The 21,294-nt window shown below is 40.0% G+C and overlaps 1 pseudogene; it reads right to left on the minus strand.

The window, feature by feature from the left end:
- Nucleotides 1-21: 21 nt before the first annotated feature.
- On the minus strand, nt 22-18,653 carry LOC137261754 (nectin-4-like; annotated as a pseudogene).
- Between the last annotated feature and the right edge of the window lie 2,641 nt (nt 18,654-21,294).

The following is a 21,294-nucleotide window of genomic DNA, read 5'->3' on the forward strand; positions in this document are numbered from 1 at the left end:
ATGTGGAACTGTTCCGTCAGTTTAGGCTTCACCTGGTACTGTGATCCTCTGTTGAGGAAGATGAAGAGTGGTGAGACGTGTAGATGTGGAACTGAAATGTCTGTTTAGGCTTCACCTGGTACTGTTGCCATGTGCTGAGGAAGATGAAGGATAGAGAGACGTGTAGATGTGGAACTGTTCCCTCAGGACTCTCTCGTAATCATGTAGAGGTAAGACATCGTTGTTGGAAGCACGAGGTACATCACTGAAGTCATGGGATAATCTCTCTGCCATCACAGTAAGGTAGTCACCACATCTGTAATTACAACATTACACTTATATTGCCCTTAATTTTGACTTGTCCATAAGTGCCTGCATTTTTCTTTCAAGTAGTGTGCAGTGGAAATCACCTCCCACTTCAACCATGATCATACATTCCCTACCCTTTTTTAACAAACTGTGCATAAGTTACATAGATACAATTGTTACTTTTTCAGTCATTTCCACAGTTAATCTGTGAAGGCTTATAGTCTAAGATTTCTGAAGTAAGTTGAGTAAATGGTGTTTCACACCAAAGACAACAATCGTTTATTTGATGACTTGTTCTCTGGTAATTACGATGTCTGACATACGAGTCCAGATGAAAACGTAAAAACATGTACCTGTTGTCCTGGTTCTCTGCAAGTAAAACAAAAGACAAACTTGAACATTTCTGAACAGATCGGTTCGTCCACACAGAGTAACAGTAAAGAATAAGTCGCTTTTAGAATAGTCCATCAACATCACCAAAACCAGAACACCACAATTGCGCTTCATGACAACCATGTGGGGAATCGAACCTAAGTCTTTGGCGTGAACACCTTATCCAGTGGCCTACCGACCACTTCCGTAATGAATCGAAAAATCAAAAAAACATTTACAAACTAAAATGAGAACAAAATTTTGCAGCACATGAAGGTGAACCGCGGATATGCTCCCATACTGTTCGACGCTGCTTTCAGCAATATTCCACCAATACTACGCTTGTCTGAAATATGCCGAGAACACCCAGATTGTAACCTGTTGTAACATGCATGGTTGTATAAGACAGGTTCTGACCAGATCGTGCACGTTGGGGTAATATTGTGTCGGCTGTGGTGTGTTGGGAATTGTAGGGGGTTGACACTTACATTGCATGCAAAAATATTCGTGCATTCTTTGTACCTTTTACGTCCTTGCAGACAAGAACAGCGACTGCTGCCACCACCACTGCCACGGCAGTCAGCATAACGGAGCAGACAGCTACGACAGGGACGATGTCGTCTACGTTTGCTTCACCCTCTGATATAAGACACATATAAGATGACACATATCTGTGTTAAGTATGACAATTCAAGTGACAATACAGCGATGTATTCACCATGGAGTGAATGTGTATTTTCTTGTTCCTATTAAAGCATTAATCAACTTTATGGCATAAATAATGTTTTTGAACTGAGGAAATAGTATTTTTCTCTACAGGAACGGTAAAGCAATAAAGTAAGCAAGCCATGAATAAGGAAGAATCATTCGGGATGACCGTTACAGCTGTCCAGACTAGTGGATCCTTTTCCCCAACACGACCCATCACCAATTTCAGCTTGAACACTGAAAAATGTCTTAAGTATTGGGACATCTAGAATATCAACGAATTTGACTCTATTTACAATGTTGTAGCTATTCTATTATGGCTATTTCAAACTAAATAATCGGGGGTTTTGATATCTTTCCTTGGTTTGAGACACGACTCCTGTTCCAGGCTTCAGACATTAGACAGTTCGAGCTACGTTTCATTATACCATACACGGTAGTTCGTGTTTCACAGCCCATGCACTGTCTGTAAATAATCGAGTCTCGACCAGACAATCCAGTGATCAAGAGCATGACCACCGATCTGCTCAAATGGGAACCGATGACATGTGGGTATTGCAAGCATGGGTATCTGAAGGCTATCTACCCCAGATCTTCAAGGGTCCTTCAGATGGGAGATAGTTCGAGCTACGTTCACTCGACATATTAGTACCCTATACGGCAGTTCGAGTTTCACAGTCGTTACAAATCACGCTAGTTGTTAACCTTCAGACACCAACCTTCTATTTCCTGGTAGCTCCCATCGTTTTCGTCTTCCCAGTGATACGACACCACACTGATGAAAATGAACATTGAACGTGAGCATAATGAGAGGAAATTATTAAGCTGGGGCGCACTCTCAATTAATATCGCGCCCCAAATCGTGTATATTCTTGCCTGGTTGGTTTGTTGTTTAACGCCACAATCAGCAATATCAAAGATATATGTCGACGGTCTGTAAATAAATGGTTCTGGGCCAGATAATCCAGTGTTCAACAGCATAACCATCGATCCGGTTCGTCAGCTTTTGCGACAAGTATGGGTTGATGAAAACCACTTTACCACGGGTAATTACACCTATGTGGTGATGAAATATTTATTCATCTTACTTGAAGATTGATGAACATACTCACCGATGACGAGCACATCCTCTCTCTGAAAGTTTAAAGTGTGTGGAAACAATTATGCATTCAAAATTAACTAATTAATTACTAACTTTAAGTTTCATCACGGATGTTCTATTGTGCACATCTGTATATACCACCCCCGTACATTGCACACTGATGTTATTATTTTTCTCTACTTAGAAGTTTAAGAGTTTAAGAGATACTTTACATCATACGGCATTAGTTTCAGTAGGTCAATCACTGCTCATAGTTGTCAGAATTTGAAAATGCTTATACAACTTTAGTTTTGTATGTTGACAGCTTACCAAAAGTCCAAGACTGATTTTCAGACATTGTACATAACACTACCCCTTTAATAATTCGTATGACCTGTTTAACGTCATCGGAATCAACTGACGCGGTGTACAACAATGACGTCCTGCACCAACCTGCTATCTCCTCGTAGCCTCCGTCTGTGTCTGCGTCACGGGTGTATGTGACAACGCTGGGAGAAGGAATGTAGAAAGTGGTCGGAATCAAGGATATTTAAAAAAAACAAAAACAATCCGCTTTCCTTAGACACAGAATCTTGCAAATTACAAGATAGTTGTAACAGTTAAATGCATGAATGTGTTCACAAAAAGGGTAAGCACGTTCTGAGTTATGGGTAGTTAAGGATCTTCTAACATTTGCCTGAAATGACAAAAACTGTGATACCAGCAGCTCATTCGCTCATTGTGCTATTAATTCAGACTGGGTTCAGTATTCCATATATACTGCTACTGATTAGTGTAGCATAGCCAATAAAATCACTGTGTTTGTAATTAAGTGTCTCTACAGTAACTTGGAAAAATAGCAGATACTACGAAGTTTTAAGTCAGTTGTTTAGTCATTTGTCTTACTTGTACCTGATAGCAGGTACTCACCTATTAAATGTGTATCCTTTACCTGAAACAAATAAGTCTGTGCAAATAGTTACATATGCGCAATGTTAGATGAAAAATATAAGATAAACAAATTTCCCGTATAGTTAGAAATAAACAACTTGAAATTTGTAGACCGACATGCTTTTTTAACAAATGTCGATTAAAATTAGTGTCTTCGAGACTGAAGGTCATTAAATCTGTAAATATGTGCACACTGTTGATTCATATCCTCTTCAAGCACCTTGGCTTGATTCCATACTGAACTACTTCTGAAACCCCAGCATACCATTATTATCATTAATCATGGAAGATGTAAAACGAATTTTGAACCCAAACTGTGCTTGAAGTAATCTGACTTTGACAGATAAACACGATGCACATTAAGAAATGCGTGCATTCCTGTCTGGTGACGTGATCCACCATTTGTTGAAAATGACCATTTTACCTGCAAATCACGTAGAAATACATAAAACGTGGCGTTTCCACAACACATTGTCAGATCAGTCAACTGTGTATCAAAATGATACCGAAATTTTCAACAGCACCAAATTGTTGTGATCGAGCACACCCTTGACAACCATTTGTCCAGCCAGAGATCACCACATTTTCTTCACTCATTGAAGGAACAGGACTGAGTGTATTCTCTTCACAAGTCCTGATTTCATCTCAGTCAGGGGTATAGAAGGATCACACTGACGTGGAAAGTGTAACGCTGACTGTTGAGTTCAGCAGGGTTGATGGAAGCGTACTGATCTGTAGAGAGACTGGTAGTCATGACAGGACACATATACACGTCTGTTGTGGTCGAGTTACAGCTCAAACGCATACATACTGAGAGCCACTGTTGTTTCTGTTCCCAACATGGCGGAGATCAGCGCCTCCACATTTTGCAGAAGGATTATGCAAATGATGGCCATACCCGTTACTGACATTGACTGTGAAACTTTTGACCACGGTTGGAAATAAGTTTGACCCCCTTCAACGTTATCGTTAATTCATTTTTGCACTAATTTGAGAATGATTACTTTAGCTTTTACTTGTGTTTCAATCCTCATTGACAATTTCAGTGTCAACGGGGACAAGTTCTTTTCTTCGTGTACCACGGACATTAAACATTTTATCCCAGTGGTGCGTTTCTAAAGTAGTTCAGTATACTTGCACCGCCTTCTCTTACAATTTATCCTCTCTCTCAAACTCCTCCTTAAAGGCCGGTCTCAGACTCCATCTCCCCACAAGAGACTTAATGACACCACCAAGGACAATTTAATATTTAATCAAGATACACCACAGACACGTTGCAAATCAGACCTGGGCAGGATCAGTCACTATAGATAGGACAAAATGATCATATCGTCGAAAATGTCAGTATGAATGGACATACTTATCAGCTAGCTTTCTACTGAGTGTGAGTGGAAATAGACATCTAGACATCAGGCGCTACATACAAAAGTATTGTTATATGCTTTGCTCTGGACACCTCATTCACCCCACCCATCCACCCCCTGCCCCCAAACCCCACCCAGCCACCAACAACGCCCACCATCCCTCCTCGCCACCCACCCCCTTCACCCTTCACCCTTCCTCACCACCTCGCCCTTATCCCTGACTGTCATACATTATTCACCACATATAAGAATGTGCAGTTGGATAACTTAGTGACGATGCATACGCGCACACACTCAGGCAAGAGTATTACCTCCACGTCTGCGGTTTCTACAAACAACAAATATGACGACAACGGCGATGACCACGATCAGGACGGAGCAGACAGCAGTCACGGGGACGATGGAAACGACATCAGATTCAGTAACCTCACGTGCTGAAACATTTAATATGGACAATATTCAGTTCAGTATAATATAATCATGTTTACTTTTCAGAAAAAAATAACATCCAAGACACGTTGCTTTATTTAAGTTACATGATGTGCTTACAAAATACCAGACAGATAATGTACACCAGGATTAGAAATATAACCAGGACTGCCCCGTATCTGCGAAATTGAGTGGGTAGGTGAGTGAGTATATGAGTGAAGTTTTGTGCCACTTATACCCCAAAATCACGCCTCTTCAGAAGTTCATCTGAAATAACACTTTCCAACTGCATTACAACCTGTTGCGTTCTCGCTACAACGCCCATCGACTACAACGCCTATTTTCACAGACGGATTCAACGGTAATGGTCAAATTGCAAGTGATACAGTCATTGGATCCAAAACCATTCTAAGAACTTCATCGATTTTACAGTCAACCAGCCAGTCGGTCAATCAGCCAGTTAGTCAGTCAGTCAGTCAGTCAGTCAGTCAGTCAGTCAGTCAGTCAGTCAGTCAGTCAGTCAGTCAGTCAGTCAGTCAGTCAGTCAGTCAGTCAGTCAGTCAGTCAGCCAGTCAGCCAGTCAGTCAGCCAGTCAGTCAGTCAGTTAGTCAGCGAGTCAGACAGTTAGTCAGCGAGTCTGTTGGTCCGTCAGTCAGCAAGTCAGACAGACAGTCAGTCAGTCAGCCAGTCAGTCAGTCAGTCATAGAGTCAGTCAACTTGATACAACAATGTCACTCTTTACGTCAACACAACAAGAGACCATGCAACGTCAGCGTTCAACAATTTCCAAGTAACATCACTGGTCTTCAGGAGACTTCAATCTGATTCAGACATGTTTAATGGGTTGACACATGCGATGTTCATCTGGAATAATCTTTCTCACTGGACATCCCCATCAACCTCACTGTCTACGCCAGTTCAACAGGAGGCCATGCAACGTTGGAAACATCAGCGATCTAACTAGTGCAGGCGAAGTTCTAAAGAGACGGAAAAGTGTCGAGTTTGGTGTCACATATAAAGGGAAGATTAGGAGGCATCTGTGCCGCTTGGCTGCTTTTTGATTTTACAAAAACATTGTCGTGATATTGACATTTGATTGACGTTCTTATCAATATTACGAGTTGATACGGCTAATGATTTTGAATCGCTGAGTACCACTGCCGTTGGTGTTCTCGCAGGTGTTCCATCACGTTAAGGTGAATGGAAAGGCAGATGTCATCCAAAAGACAGGTTGTATGTTATAGATTCTATTGTACAACTGTTGACTTACAGAAGACATCCAGTGTCAGGTTCCGTTATGCACTCCCATGTGTGTTGTTGACGTGACACATGTACTGTCTAGACACAGACACATCTACAGCTGGTATAGACAACACAGCCTTCCTGTGTCCTGTCATCACCATCTGTCTTGATGTGTCCCACCAGGTTACAGTGCAGGCAGGGTTACAGTCAGCAGAACATCTCGTCGTTACAGGTTTCCCTTCCTCCAGTTTGCCCCTTATGCCGTCAAAGTGTATCTGGTCAGGTCCATCTGCAATGCATGTGAGATGGTCAGCTAGGAAGGAAGTCTTTTTCTGAGATATAAGTCTAGTTTCCGTCTGTGACGTAAATGTCTGAATAAAGACCAGCTGCTTGGTTTGGCCTGTGCTCTTGGGATTCATAAGAATGGCAAACCTCCCTGTTTCGCGATCTTATCAAGTTGTTTTCCTCTAACAATAAGTACCGTCTACAGCTGGGACACCGTTGTAACTCACCCACCTACACTGTTGCTATGCGCAACTCTTGACAACATATCCGGGTGATCATACCAGCGCCCCGTTCCTCAAAGCGATCGTAATTCCCATACTTTACCACAGACGTACGACAGTTCGCTTTGAGGAACGGGGTCCAGCCGCAGTTTTGAACATTTCAACTGATCATTGAAGCAAACCTGTCGCTCATTCCTATCAGGACTTTCACAATAATGATTTCTGTTCTGTTTACACAGAACTTCTGCGAAAGAAACTTGTCACAAAAGTGTGATTCAGCAGAGTTTCAAGGATACTTAATACGAGGTTCTGTTACCTAAAGCAAGGTAGGTTCTTACTCACAGAGAACATCCAGCACATGTTCTTGACTCCAGTCAGACTTCAGTCCCTCCTCCACAGCCTGGCAACTGTAGATGTCTCCCCAGTTCTCTCTGCTGGCGTGAATTATTGTCAGGTCATCTCCACCTGTAGGAGACTCATCACCAGATTCTAGCAGGGTCCTGTCCCTTCTCCAGATGTAGGTCATGGTCAGTAGGGGGTGGTCCTGGGGTAGACTCCGGGAGGTGGAGGAGCATGTAAGGGTGACATTCTCACCTGATACAGGTGAGGCAGGTCCGGTGATGGTAGGTGTGGTTGGCCTCTCAAAGACCTTAACCTTAACGCTTGTGTCAATGTACTACAATGTCAATGTTTTTACTATATCCTCTATACTTGTTCATTAATTTTCCATCTATTAAATGTTAAACAGTTTAAGTGTTCTCTCGTCACGCCAAGGATCCTCACTCACTCACTCAGTGTTCCACAGTTACAACAGGGAATACGTGTTGACTGGATCTTAATGCTTCAAACCGTTTTGCTGAATAAATATGATAGTTACCCCGCAACTACTTACTGAATCGAGTTAACAGTATTTTCCATAGAGAGGCGGTAAAAGATGCAAGACTGGTGCACTCGGATACACTTATTCATGTTAACCTGCGATAAAGCTTCTTTGTCGGCTTATATATGTCTTTTGGCATGGTTAATATCCTGCATTGGGAATAAACATTGTATTTAGCGACCCTTGTGCGTAGTAATGCGTGACGTCACAAGCTCAGTTTTCTAATGATCACTCATTTGACTGCGTTACATTATGTAGTTCCCAGTCAACTTTTATGTTAAAGAATGTATTGTTGTCACCAAATATTAACTTAGTTTGAAAAATGACAAGAAACACATATGGAATTTGGGAAACTTTCAGTTAAACTTTTGAACAACAAATATAATGTTCTCCCCATCGAAACAATACCCCTTATGAACTCTCCAGTCTCATGTGTAAATTACTCATCGGTATCATGAAAAAGAACGGATCTGACCCCGAACAACTAGTTCTCAGATGTAAATTAGAGAGATCATATCTCTCATTACGAGACAACAATTTTCTCTCACCAAGGCACTCACAGTGCACGGCCGTCAATCTGGACACGATCGCCAATAGATGGGCGTGTTTGTTTACCGTGTGAAAGTAGTCACTAAAATTTGCGTATGACCTCTCTAATTTGCATCGGTATATGCATATGACCGCAAGGGATACCGAAAATATCCTTTGGCTTTATGGAATAGTTGACATAAATACCACACACAATACACACACATGCACACACACAATACACACATGCACACACACAATACACAAATTCACACACACAATATACCCATGCACACACAATGCACACATGCACACACACAATGCACACATGTACACACAATACTATGGAATATTGTAAGGGGCATTCTCGCGATCTCGACCTTTGGAAGCAATTTTAAAAAGCCAAAAGTGCGAGAATGCGAGATCGCGTGAACGTGAGATTTGGCCAAAATCTCGCGTTCTCGCGATCTCGCATTCTCGTGTTTTTGGTACAGAGCACATTTCTGTCAAAAGTCGATAACATGAGAATTCGACATTTGTACATGCTGTCAGATCTCGCAAACCAGCAAACTCGACCTGTCAAATAAGGCCACAAAAACACGAAATCACGAGAAAACGAGAATGCGACGTTTCATTTTCTCGCATTCTCGCGATCTCATGATCTCACGTTTTAGACGTTGGTGTTGCGCATGCGCAATATCTCGAGGTCAAAGCGCATGCGCATGTTAGTAGCGTTGTGGTCATGCTTCATTCACGCTTTTTACTGCCCAAGCATTTAACAAATTTATGACAATGCTTGAAAATCCTTTGTAGTGTATGTAAGCCCGCTCCTGTTGTTATAATTTCTTATGTACTTCAAAATCCAGAACATGTTCGATATAATTTAATAAACGAAATCGTGAACATGGATGTCAAATATAAGCGGAAACACTAAAGTGTGCTGAAGCTGGAAAAGGTTAACGTCAGTTAGTGATAAACTATTGGATAAAGCCGCATCAATTCGCGACTATTCGCAGCTACACTGTATAGAAATAATCACTGACCTGGGCTTTTCTACATGATGTAATCTCATGCAAAGCTATCATTAGTCTGTCTCACAGTCCCTAAACACAACATTGTCCCTCCTGCCTAGCCCTCAGTGCAATGCTTAAGCCCTAAGCGAAGCAAGTATAGATTTCATCAGGTCAGGTTCAGGTCTGGTCTCCCTTGAACTCCTTTTAATTTTATACCAATCTATTTGTCACAATCAAAATTATATATTCACAGACAAAGCCTTAGTCTATGCTAGTAGTGTGTAGCAGGCTGCTAAAATGTGCTTGTCTAGTGTTTATTCGACACCATATTAACTACTTTCGGCCCAAAATACTAGTTTGTCTTCCGCTCCCACCTGACTGCAAAACATCCTGACTTACACAGTTCTTTGTCTCCTGGCTCCAAGAAATAGAAATACATTTGTGTCGCTAATATTTGTGTTCCCGTAGCGGCCATGACACAGTGAGTCCAATGCTTTATTAACGCAGACTACGGGTTATGAGTGACATATCTGTTCCATATCGGGGTGGAAGAAGGCTCTCTGTAACACAAATATACACAATATGCATAACATAGCATCACATCTAATAAGCTTGTCGTCATAATCATCATCATCGTAAATGCATAATCATAATGCATAAAGGTGCACGTACAGTGATTAAGCGCCGCAATATAGTACAGATGACTTACGTTATCACAGGTTTACAGTGATATACAAAACGAGAGTTAGCAAAAATATTTATATTAATACATAGTATAATAATGAAATGGACTAGATATACTGTGTACAGAACATGGGGGTAACGCGAAAGATATTGTACAAAGAAACCTATAACGTGTGAGTGACACGAGAGTGGGTCTGCATATCCAGCAACACCACAGTCAACGCATGCATTAAACGCATATATGTACAACACACTGATCAAATGTAATCTGTGTCAAGTACATACAATATACATGATAGGTGAGATAGATCAATCTTTGAAGATACAGACACTAGACAGCAAACAAGAACTCTATCCAGCATATTGCCTAAACAGAAAACAACTTAACCATAAATGATTCAAACTGATTCATACAAGTTAAATGGTACACTGTATATTGACTTTTGTTTTGTTTACCATGAGCACATTTGTACCTACTTTGTGTAGTGATTAATATTAGGGTTTAATTGACTATGTGTGTCACTATTGAAATGCCCAGCAACTAACCTTTGACTCTGACCTATAACTGTGACACAGAATTGTAAATGAAACTAAAAGACAAGATGCAGCTGACAACTACTTACAGCTGAAATACATAAAACATGCGTGCTCTACGAGACCACTATATTCTGATATAAGATAATATACAACGCATGCCTATTATTTATTTATTTGTGTACACAATATGCAACCACTTAATTCATCCCTATTACACCATACGTTCTTTGCTTGGTGAAATACTCCACAAACGTATCGTACGACAGTAATTTACACAGGTACCCAAAAAAGTTCGCCTTCAAAAAAGTAAATGTGGTTTAATATTCCTTCCGTCTTCCATGCTTTTTAGAAATTAATCAACCTCTCTGAGCTACCCGTGATCTGAATTCAACATGACTGTATAGGTAACTGGCAGAAAAGCGCGAGATTGCGAGATTGCGAGATTGCGAGATCGCGAGATTTGTCAAGTGTCGCAATCTCGCGTTCTCACGTCCTCGCGTTCTCGTGTTTTTGAAAATGGCTATCTAGAACTGTATATGCAATTGGTACAAAAGCACGAGAACGCGACATTGCGAGATCGCGAGATCTCGTGTTCTCGCGTTCTTGTGTTTTTGAAAATGGGTATCTAGAACTGTATAGGCAATTGGTACAAAAGCACGAGAACGCGACATTGCGAGATCGCGAGATTTGTCAAGTGTCGCCATCTCGCGTTCTCGTGTTTTTGAAATCACAGTCTAGTACTATATTGGCACTTGGAACAAAAACACGAGAACGCGAGATCGCTAGATTTCTCAAAAATCGCAATGTCGCGTTCTCGTGTTTTTGAAAATCGCTACAATGCCATGGAAAAATATCTACTGCGCCAGTCGATGGTTAAAGTATGGATTGATAAGATGAAATCTATTTAACTTGATAATATTTCCATCTTCATTGTGATGGTAACAAATGAAACATTTGAAGTGTAACTATCTGCCAGTGGGAACATTGTGAGGACTGAAAAGTAACGAAGTCAATGTACATCTTTATACTTATATAATAACATATAATCCTAATATATATATATATATATAATCCTAATTAGTTTTGTTATCATATTATTTCGCGTTTTGAAACTTAATAAGAAGCGTCATCATATACGTATAGTGCATATATAACATTGTACATGTGGTAATATCTAGACATTTTATAGATTGGCAACCTGAATCATATTTCACACACACACGCCTTAAGTGCGATCTAGTGTATGTTGAATCATTACCAAACTGAAAAATTAGTCTCATCGATCAGTTCAGACAATGATCTACAGCTCGTCCAATCCGATTTTTTTTCGTGTGAAAGTGAAAAGAGACAATACAAACATCTATTGTTACACGAAATTCCAATTCCTTGTTTCATAAGCAAATGGTATTTACAAATTAATTTCAATTCGTATTTCTATATTTAATATCGAGGTTTAGGCAGCATGGCGTTAACTGAGACGTCACAGACTGCCACTGTTTGAAGTTAAGGGGTTTGGTGGCAAATGTAAGCGGGCGGAGCAGAAAAAAAATCCCCAGCAAAGCCCGGAGAGATTTTCACGACTCAAAGGGGTTACATATGCTACCAAAACCGAGGAGGAGTATTTTATCCAAATTTGAACAGTCATGAATGTAAAACACAAATACTAGTTTGTATTAATTCAGATTTGTGCAATTTTTCTTGTGTGAACACTATATTGATGGAACAGCCCTCATGATGGATCAGCCTGGCATTCAAAACCTTGTCTTGCACGTTCATAACACGTGCTAAACGTGCCCTGCACGTGCGGCTGCTCATTCTTCTCTGGTATCCTTCGTAGTCTAGTGGATAAAACCTCCACGCAAGAGAGCGAACGGTTGCGGATTCCAAACCAGTTACCAGCTGTATTTTGGAGTGTGTGAGTGAGTATAGTTTTACGCCGCACTCACCAATATTCCAGCTATTTGGAAGCGGTCTGCAAATAATCGAGTCTGGACCAGACAATCTAATGAGCAACAACATGAGCAGAGATCTGTCCAACTGGGAACCGATGACATGTGTCAACCAAGTCAGCGAGCCTGACTACCTGATCCCCTGTATTTTGAAAGTTTTCAGTAATGTAATATTTTGTGACAGCTGTATCAGTCATAAAAAGCATGGTCATTCCACCTTTCATTTGGTTAAATAACGACCATTTCCAAACCTAAATTATGACATGGTCGAAATGTAACCTGACATGAGATTTCAAAACGTGTTCTTCAAAACCTAGGTTTAGATTGAGTGAGTTTAGTTTTACGCCGCACTCAGCAATATTACAGCTATGGCGGTGGTCTGTAAATAATCGAGTCTGGACCAGACAATCCAGTGATCAACAACATGAGCATCGATCTGCGCAATTGGGAACCGATGACATGTGACCACCCGATCCCGTTAGTCGCCTCTTACGACCAGCTGAGTTGCCTTTTATGGCAAGCATGGGTTGCTGGAGGCCTATTCTACCCCGGGACCTTCACGGGTCCTAGGTTTAGAAATGATCAGTGCAACGTCACAGCAGAGCACTACCTGATTATGGAAGAAACCTAGTTTACTGCAGACAAAATCGGAGATAGGTTAATAAGAGATCGTTATCAATCTTCATTGCGCTTCTATGAACGTTTTATCACCGCCACTACGTTTCGTTTCGTTTCCTATGCTATCCTATTCCCTTGTTTTGTTTTGTTTTTTTCATTAAACGTCCGGCTCTCGCCGTGTCTGTATTGAAGCGTTGGTGTTGTTGTTTACTGGCGCTCGCTATACAACGAATAGTGTCCACGTTCTATCACGATCAATTACGCTCCTTTGTGCTACGACACATTCTTCTGCGTTTGGTGTGCTTTCCTATGAATTGTGTCACGCTGCCAGACAAAATTAATGATTGTAAATTCATGACATAGCTTGAAAATCCTTTGTAATTTGCATAACGAAGTGTATGGTAGTGTATATAATCCCGCTCCCGTTGATAGAATTTCCTATGTACTTCAGAATCCTCAACATGTTCATTATACTTTAACAAACGAAATAGTGAACTTAAGTGTCAAATATAAGTAAAATCATGAAAGTGTCTGGAAGCTGAGGAAAATATTTACGTCAGTCTGCGATAAAGTAATGCTTAAGGTCGCATCGGTTCGCAGCTATTCGCAGCAAGACCGGCAGTTACAGCAAAATTCACAGACCAGTGAGAATCTCCATAACGTAATATCACACACGGCTATCATTAGTTTGTCTCACAGTCCCTAAAGACGTATTTTAGCCCACCCATGGGAGAGATTTTTAATATCGCTCTCAATTAGCGGAATTAAATAAACATGAGCTGAAATTTGTCAGGATACTTACAGACATACTTTCATTTATTTAGAACCCCCAAAATATTACTTCGGCTAGGGCCGAGCTCTCAAAGCCAGCTTAAATCTAGAACATGGATCTTGAATTGTAGTTAAATCCCTAGATTGGTATCATATCTACCGATGTTTACGTAAATATGATTCCAATCTATGGCTTGAAATACACTTGAAGATACATTTGAGAGGTCAAAGATGCTTCTGAAGGAACGTGCCAAGCCGGACAGAACGCTTGTGATATAGTGTGTCTGTTGAGACTATACAGAAAAGAGTGCTGTGCTTTGAGCAAACTTGTTGGCACATGCTCTACTAAGTTTTATTTAGGTAGATATAATTGCATTTTGTCTGTCATGTGTACTAGTAAATTTATGCATTTGCATACTCGCGGGCTAACGGCTTTCGGCTCAATTTATGCTTTTCAGAATACAGTGGAAATACATACGATTTTTGTACGTGCGAATGCTTGGTTTGATCCTTTATAACATAGTACAAAATGTTGTGATTTAATATATTTCTTTTAAGACATATTAATAATCATGTCACAGTTGCCCATGGCCACTCTTCTTTAACATAAACGTGCTGATTCAGCATGAGACAATAAAGGTTAATTAGGAAACCCCAAGAGTTTTAATTAAGGAAAGAAAAGCTGTCAAAACACTGTCACTTCCTGCCCAGGAACCCAGGATGTCACACCCTCACAAGCTAAGAGAAGTAAGGAACCTTCTCACGCAGCCAGACAACACAAAACAACAAGACAGTATCTTTTCTCTGGGACTCTCGGTATGTTATGAATGTTGGTTTTTCATCGTTAACTATACAGTTTCAACCAAACCATACCTGGAATTCAGATTTCGTTTTAATATTCTGCATTCCAGTTCTAGTAGTACCCGGTGGCCCCACTTAGGCCATCCCGCAATCAGGTGTTCTCGCGTTCTTATGTTTATTGAGATCGGTACATAAAATAGAAGAGTACGGGCAACTCCTGCAAAAGCACGAGATCGCGAGATAGCGAAATCACGAGATCTGTCAAATGTCGCGATCTCAGAAATCATTACCTGGAACTGTATGGCCCATGGACACAAAAGCACGTGAACGCGAGACTGCGAGATGTAACTGATGCACACTCTTGTCAGTTTCAAGTCCTGCTTTGTACTTGGACGAATGACAGATTCCAGCCACGCAGTAGTTTACCATCTCTACTGACATGATTTTTGACTGGATCGAGCGCAAATTCAGAGAATTCATGTATTTTCCAAACCCAACATCTCTATATACATTCTTCATGGATAACGTCTTGTTTTAGTGTGTATGATTTTGTTTGACAACATTATATGAATCCATACTGAAACGACGCATCAAGTACACAAAAAGAAGTTGTTATCCATAAAGAATCTTACTTTCTTGTGACTCGTTATACTTCTAAAATGCCCATCAAACAGATCATCTGTCTGTACACACAATGAACCCTCAGCATATCAGCAAATGAAACAGCCAATCAGAAGCCGTCGTTACTCCTGAGTGCACATCCAGGTGCTAAGACTGGGTTCGGTCTCCCGAGGACTTCGTTTCGGGGGAAGTAAGTCCAAGTACAAAATATTGCACTTTTGAATCGCGATTGTACACTTATAATTTTGTTTATTTCTTTTTTGTAAAAGCAGCAATGTATATTACATATCATGAATAAGTGATGAATGTGTTTTAATTATGTTTGATTTTTTGGTTGCATGTGACCTTTAATCATTGAACACAACAGGTATTAATATGCTTGTAAACCAAATAAAACTCAGCACTCGGAATATCATTTAACAAATAGTAGTAGTTCGTGTTTGGTACTATTTTCTCTATCCTATAAGTATGAATACATTTGACCAGTGTATGGCACTTACACGAGGTTATTGCATACGTTGACTGTGCGGATGCTGGATGTGTGGACACAGTCCCGTGTCACCCACAAGATAGGTTTCGTTGTACAATATTTATAGTATATTCTAATTCAGCTTAGTATGTAACACGACTTCTGACTGGTCAATGCTATGAATTTCCGACCGTATAATCAGCATATACGGCCGCAATTTGAAAACCGATTAACCAAAACCTTTGAATGAATCCCAACACTGTCAGGGTAACGCTGTTTTTTTCATATTTTGTATACATTTGCAGAAGCACTAGGTCAGTTAACTCACCTATCCCGCAAAAAATGGATGGAAAGACAGCGCAGCATCATAAATTTTGTTGTAAGATCAAACAATTTACTTGCAACGGGCTGTTCACCCATCATTGTTAGATCATGGAACAAGATTCATGACGTCATTATGGAGTGTCACGTCAACCACTATAACGTCATTTGACTAAAGAACTGTAACGGTCCGTCGGTAAGGAATCAAAGGACCATTATCATTTACAGCGGTCCGCTCATTTCTGATAACCAGAGGGCGGTTTCATGTTAATTCCATTTTATTTTAACTGTAACACTATGATTTATTCATCATAGTCAGGCTTAGTCAGTGTGAACATAACAACCGTGCTGAAGGGAACTAATTTGTCTGGTGATTGTCTAAGTTCATGGAGTGATATGATTAACCTTTTAGCTAGGGGAACTTTGACCTGATTTAAAAAAATAATTTTGTTTTCACTAAAACCAGCATAAAACGAGTTGAATTAGAATTGGGATAATGTACTGTGGTTGACGAATTAGGGACGTAATTAAGTTATATAACCTACGGTACACATCCCCAGTCCGTCAAACACAGTACAGTTATCCCCTCTTTTCACCATTAGGCCACATGTTATTTTAAGGTAACGCTATTTTTCAGGGCATATCATTTGCGAAAGCCCGAGGTCTTTCACAAAATGCCCGACGAAGGATCGCAGTTAGAAAGGACCGAGGGATCCTGTAAATGATAATGCCCTGACAATTAGCGTTACCGTTATTATAGCTAAAATAAATATAATTTTAGTAAAAAAGAACACAAGCAACGCCATCGGTTTAGAAGCATTTACTGCTAACAACAAACGACGAAGATCAATGACACACATTTTACAAATATAGACACGACATAGAACAACACAGATGACGTCACTGTTTTCAGTGCTCAACAACGTTAGCCTTCCAGTCGATATTTTTATTGCTGTATGTTGTAATTTATGGAACGATTGTGATGGTTGGCACAAGAAAGAAAGTGCATGATGACACATGTGTATGTGACGAATGTGATCATTATATTGTCAATAATGAGCTCAGGTTCAAACGAGCCGTAGGTGATTGAACTTCAACTGCTGAGCTACTTATGACGTCACCTAACAACGGGATGGATAATGACCCTCATCAAGCATTTTACAGGCATTAGCAAGCTACATTGACCGCTCATTTCCGATAACGTGCGATAATAATTCTATCCATTTCAGCTCTAAAACTCTTTACGCAACGTTCATTTTGTTGATCACTGTAAACATGTAATCACGAAAGTGACCTGTGTTATATTGCATGGCGTAATACATGTATACGCCCTCTGTTTATTATGAAGGCATGTTCATCAGATGTGTTTTAATGTTATGTACATAGTGTATATTATTGTTATTACAGGGTGTGTTCTTCCCGAAATATATGGAAATAAACAGGTATCTCACACATAACCCCTAGTCTGTGGTTAATAAGACATTGGAACTTATGGCTACCACAGGAAAACTAATATTTACGAAACAAATGTATTTCTATTTCTTTGAATGTGGAGACAAAAGATTAATGCAAGGCAGGGTGTTTTGTAGTCAGGCTTGAGCAGAAGAAAATATATTGATTAATATTTCATGGCCCATAGTGCTGAAAATGGTGTCGAGTAAAACATTGGACACGCTCATTTTAGCCGATTGATACAATTTGGTGTGTTAGAATTTTGCTTGAACGTATATGTTAGCCTGGCATTAACGTTTTGCCTGTGAATATATACATTTTTGATTGTATACCCATTTAAACTGAAAACGCGCCCAAGACAGAATAGACCTGAACCCGAGGAAAATCAAGACTTGCTTCAACTTAGGGCTAAACCATTGCAGTGAGGGCTGGACAGTAGAGAAAGATAATGTCTTCAGGGACTGTGAGACAGACTAATGCTGGCCTCGTATGATATTACATAATGGAGAAACTCACTGGTCTGTGATTATTTCTGTGACTGCCGGTGTTGCTGCGACTAGCTGCGAACTGACGCGGCTTTAAGCATTATTCCATACAATACACACATGTACACACTCACTGCACACTAACACACACATATTCGGACCCATGTCGCTATATACCAGCATACGATAATTTCCTCCCCTCAGCTTTCACTATTGGCAATAGAAGGGTAAACAGCTATTCATTCATGTTGGAGATGCATTGCAACAGTCAACCTTTATTCTTCATATACTACTCACGTACTACAACGAGGACCTGTCTACATCCAGTAACTTCCTCTCCATTGGTTCCCTGACAGTAGTAAGTACCAGCGTCCTGTACAGTAACATTGTAGATGGTAAACCTCATCTGTCCGGTCTGTGATGGTGAGTCCTCCCCGGTGTTTCTGATCCTGGTAATGTAGCCCGTGTGACCACTGTTGAATACCCGTACACGGTGTGACTTGGGCTGGACCACTAACAGTCTCTCAGCTACCGAACCATCCACCCATACATAATATATAAAGCTAACACTGTCTGGTTTCATGGTCATGGTAACATCTTCGCCAACACGTGTAACAGTGTATGGGTATCCAGTTGTCATGGAGGCAAGACCTGCACTCAAAACAAATAATACTCACTCGGTTGACATAAATATTGAAGCACATTATTTAAGCCTGCTCCATATAATACAAGTTCACAGATACATACCACATATACAGGCACGCAAACGAAATGTAAGTCACAAATTAAAGCGTCAAAATATGAAGCAATACTATTTTCATAGAAAACACTGGTCACTTATAAAAAGTCATGTAAAGCTCAGGATAATTCAAATGCTCTTTTCAGCTATCACATACATACCACACACATGTAAGCCCCAAAACAGAATGTGAGTCACAGACATGTCTACTGGCGTGGTAAATTCATACTGACACATCACGCACTTTGACATTTGTTTTTAAGCGTTGAAATATTTAGTTTCGCTGGATAATATTTCCCTAAAAAAGCGGGTAACTTCCCGTTGAATTTTAACCTATGTTTACGTGCGCTTAACGTTACATAGTCAGTAATGAGTTGTTTACATTCATATCCACAGACAAATAATGTTGGTGACAGATTACTCACAAAACTGCTTTTGTTAAGTATTATTGCAGCTATATGGCGGCGGTTTGTATATAATCGAGTCTGGAATAGAGAATCCAGTGATCAATAGCATGAGCATCGACTGCTCAACCAAGTCAACTAGTCACCCTATCCCGTTAGTCAGACAGATCGTTGTATTGGTTATGGGGTCATGTTTGCCTGTACAGTTTACAAATCATCTAAGAATGGTCAAAATATGGGTATAGAAAGGTTGATCGAAGTTTGAAGATATTGTGAGGGAATAAAGTGGTTATACTGAACATTCGGCTGGAACAGTTAGTTGTCCATAATAAACATTTTGTAGCAGTGAAAACTGTTCATCTCGTATATCCTGTTTTTTTCCTAACAAATGAAAATGAAAATAGGGTTGTATGTTTCCGTTTGAGCCGACCATCACAGCGTGAACGGTAAAATTCTGTTATTGGTGTATCATCGTCATTCCTATATATGTTGACTTTGAAATGGTTGTGGGATGCTCTATATTTACAAAATCCCTGGATCAAATGATGAGTTCTAGTTTCGAGCGTCATAATGTTCATTCATTAACAACAACTTGAACCAGAACTTACTCACTTTTATTTGGGTACGTGGAGTTCCTTCTTATTATTGAAAATTCTAAATACAGACAAACAGACTTTATACGCTTGTTGAACCAGTCTCGATGAAAATATTATACTGAGATATTTATAATGTGTCACTAACAGTCACTGACAATGATGACGTCGTTATGAAACACAATAATAGATGATGTGTCGGGGATTCAGTTCCAAACCCACTGGGGCAAAACGATTCCAGAAAATTCAATTGTCTTTGGAGACCATAGATGATGTTACATAGACTTACAACTAGGAAATGAGTTAAATGGCGTACAAGCTATATTCAATCCAGAACGTTCATGTGTTAAGCCTTGAGTCGACGAATGGATTATATATTCTTAGCCAATATCTATTGCCTATCTAATTAGCACATGAACTGAATCCACATGTAAACCTAATATCTACTTTTGTCCAGAGATGATTCAACCGTTTTCATTATGGTTTGCCTAAAGGGACACGCATTTTAAGCGAAATGTCTCGAGTGCGTGCCACTGTATACGTATTTGGGTATTACTTGCTTCTCCGACTAGTGAAGGTTCGGGGTAGAATAGACCTTCAGCAACCCATGCTTGCCATAAAAGGCGACTAACGGGATGCTCACATTGTTAGTCACTGCATTGTCTGATCCAGACTCGACTATTTACAGACCACCATCATATAGCTGGATTATTGCTGAGTGCGGCGTAAAACTAAACTCACTCACTCGTTTGCTTCTCCTAATATGTTTTCATAGTATAAGCAGATTTGATATGTGTTATTGAAAACTGGAGATATTAAAACTAACTGACCATGCTTCTCAGTCTTAAATATGTCAAAGTTCACACTGGTATCGAGTATCCGGGCCCAGTATCTCTAAAGCTAATAGAACCAAGGCGTTGTACGTTTATCTGTTTTGAATGGATATATCCCAGGGTCAAATCCCCTACCACATATGCCCGTGGAATGCTTGCGACTGACTATCGTCCAAACTAATCTCAAGTTCACAATAGTAAGTTTTATATGTGAACGCGATTATCTGCGATAGCTAGAACAGAACAGAATACGAATAACAGTCGCAACTTAAGGGGTGTAGTAAATTCAGTCAGGTATGTAACGTTGCTTCCTTCTGGTTCGATAAATCTTTACTACTGCTATTCTATTTTAACTTCAATCTAACGGACATCGCTTTACTATTTGTTTCCCTTGGCACTACCTTCACGTTGATGTGCAACGGTGCAACCTCTACCAAAGTCAAAAGGTTTATTGTACAGACGGCATCCCACTCATATACATATCATACTGTTTCACACAGGAATGGCACATTCTTTAAAGACTTTGTTACTTTTAACTAGTGCATGTTTATTATAATAATGTATAGTGAAAGGTTTGATATCTGAGGTTCGTTCTTAGTCCTTATCAAATGATTTGTAATATATTTCTTTCGAAGATCACTATATAATGGACAGA

Source organism: Haliotis asinina, chromosome 1 (genome assembly GCF_037392515.1).
Source record: "Haliotis asinina isolate JCU_RB_2024 chromosome 1, JCU_Hal_asi_v2, whole genome shotgun sequence".
In the NCBI taxonomy this organism is placed as follows: Eukaryota; Metazoa; Mollusca; class Gastropoda; order Lepetellida; family Haliotidae; genus Haliotis; species Haliotis asinina.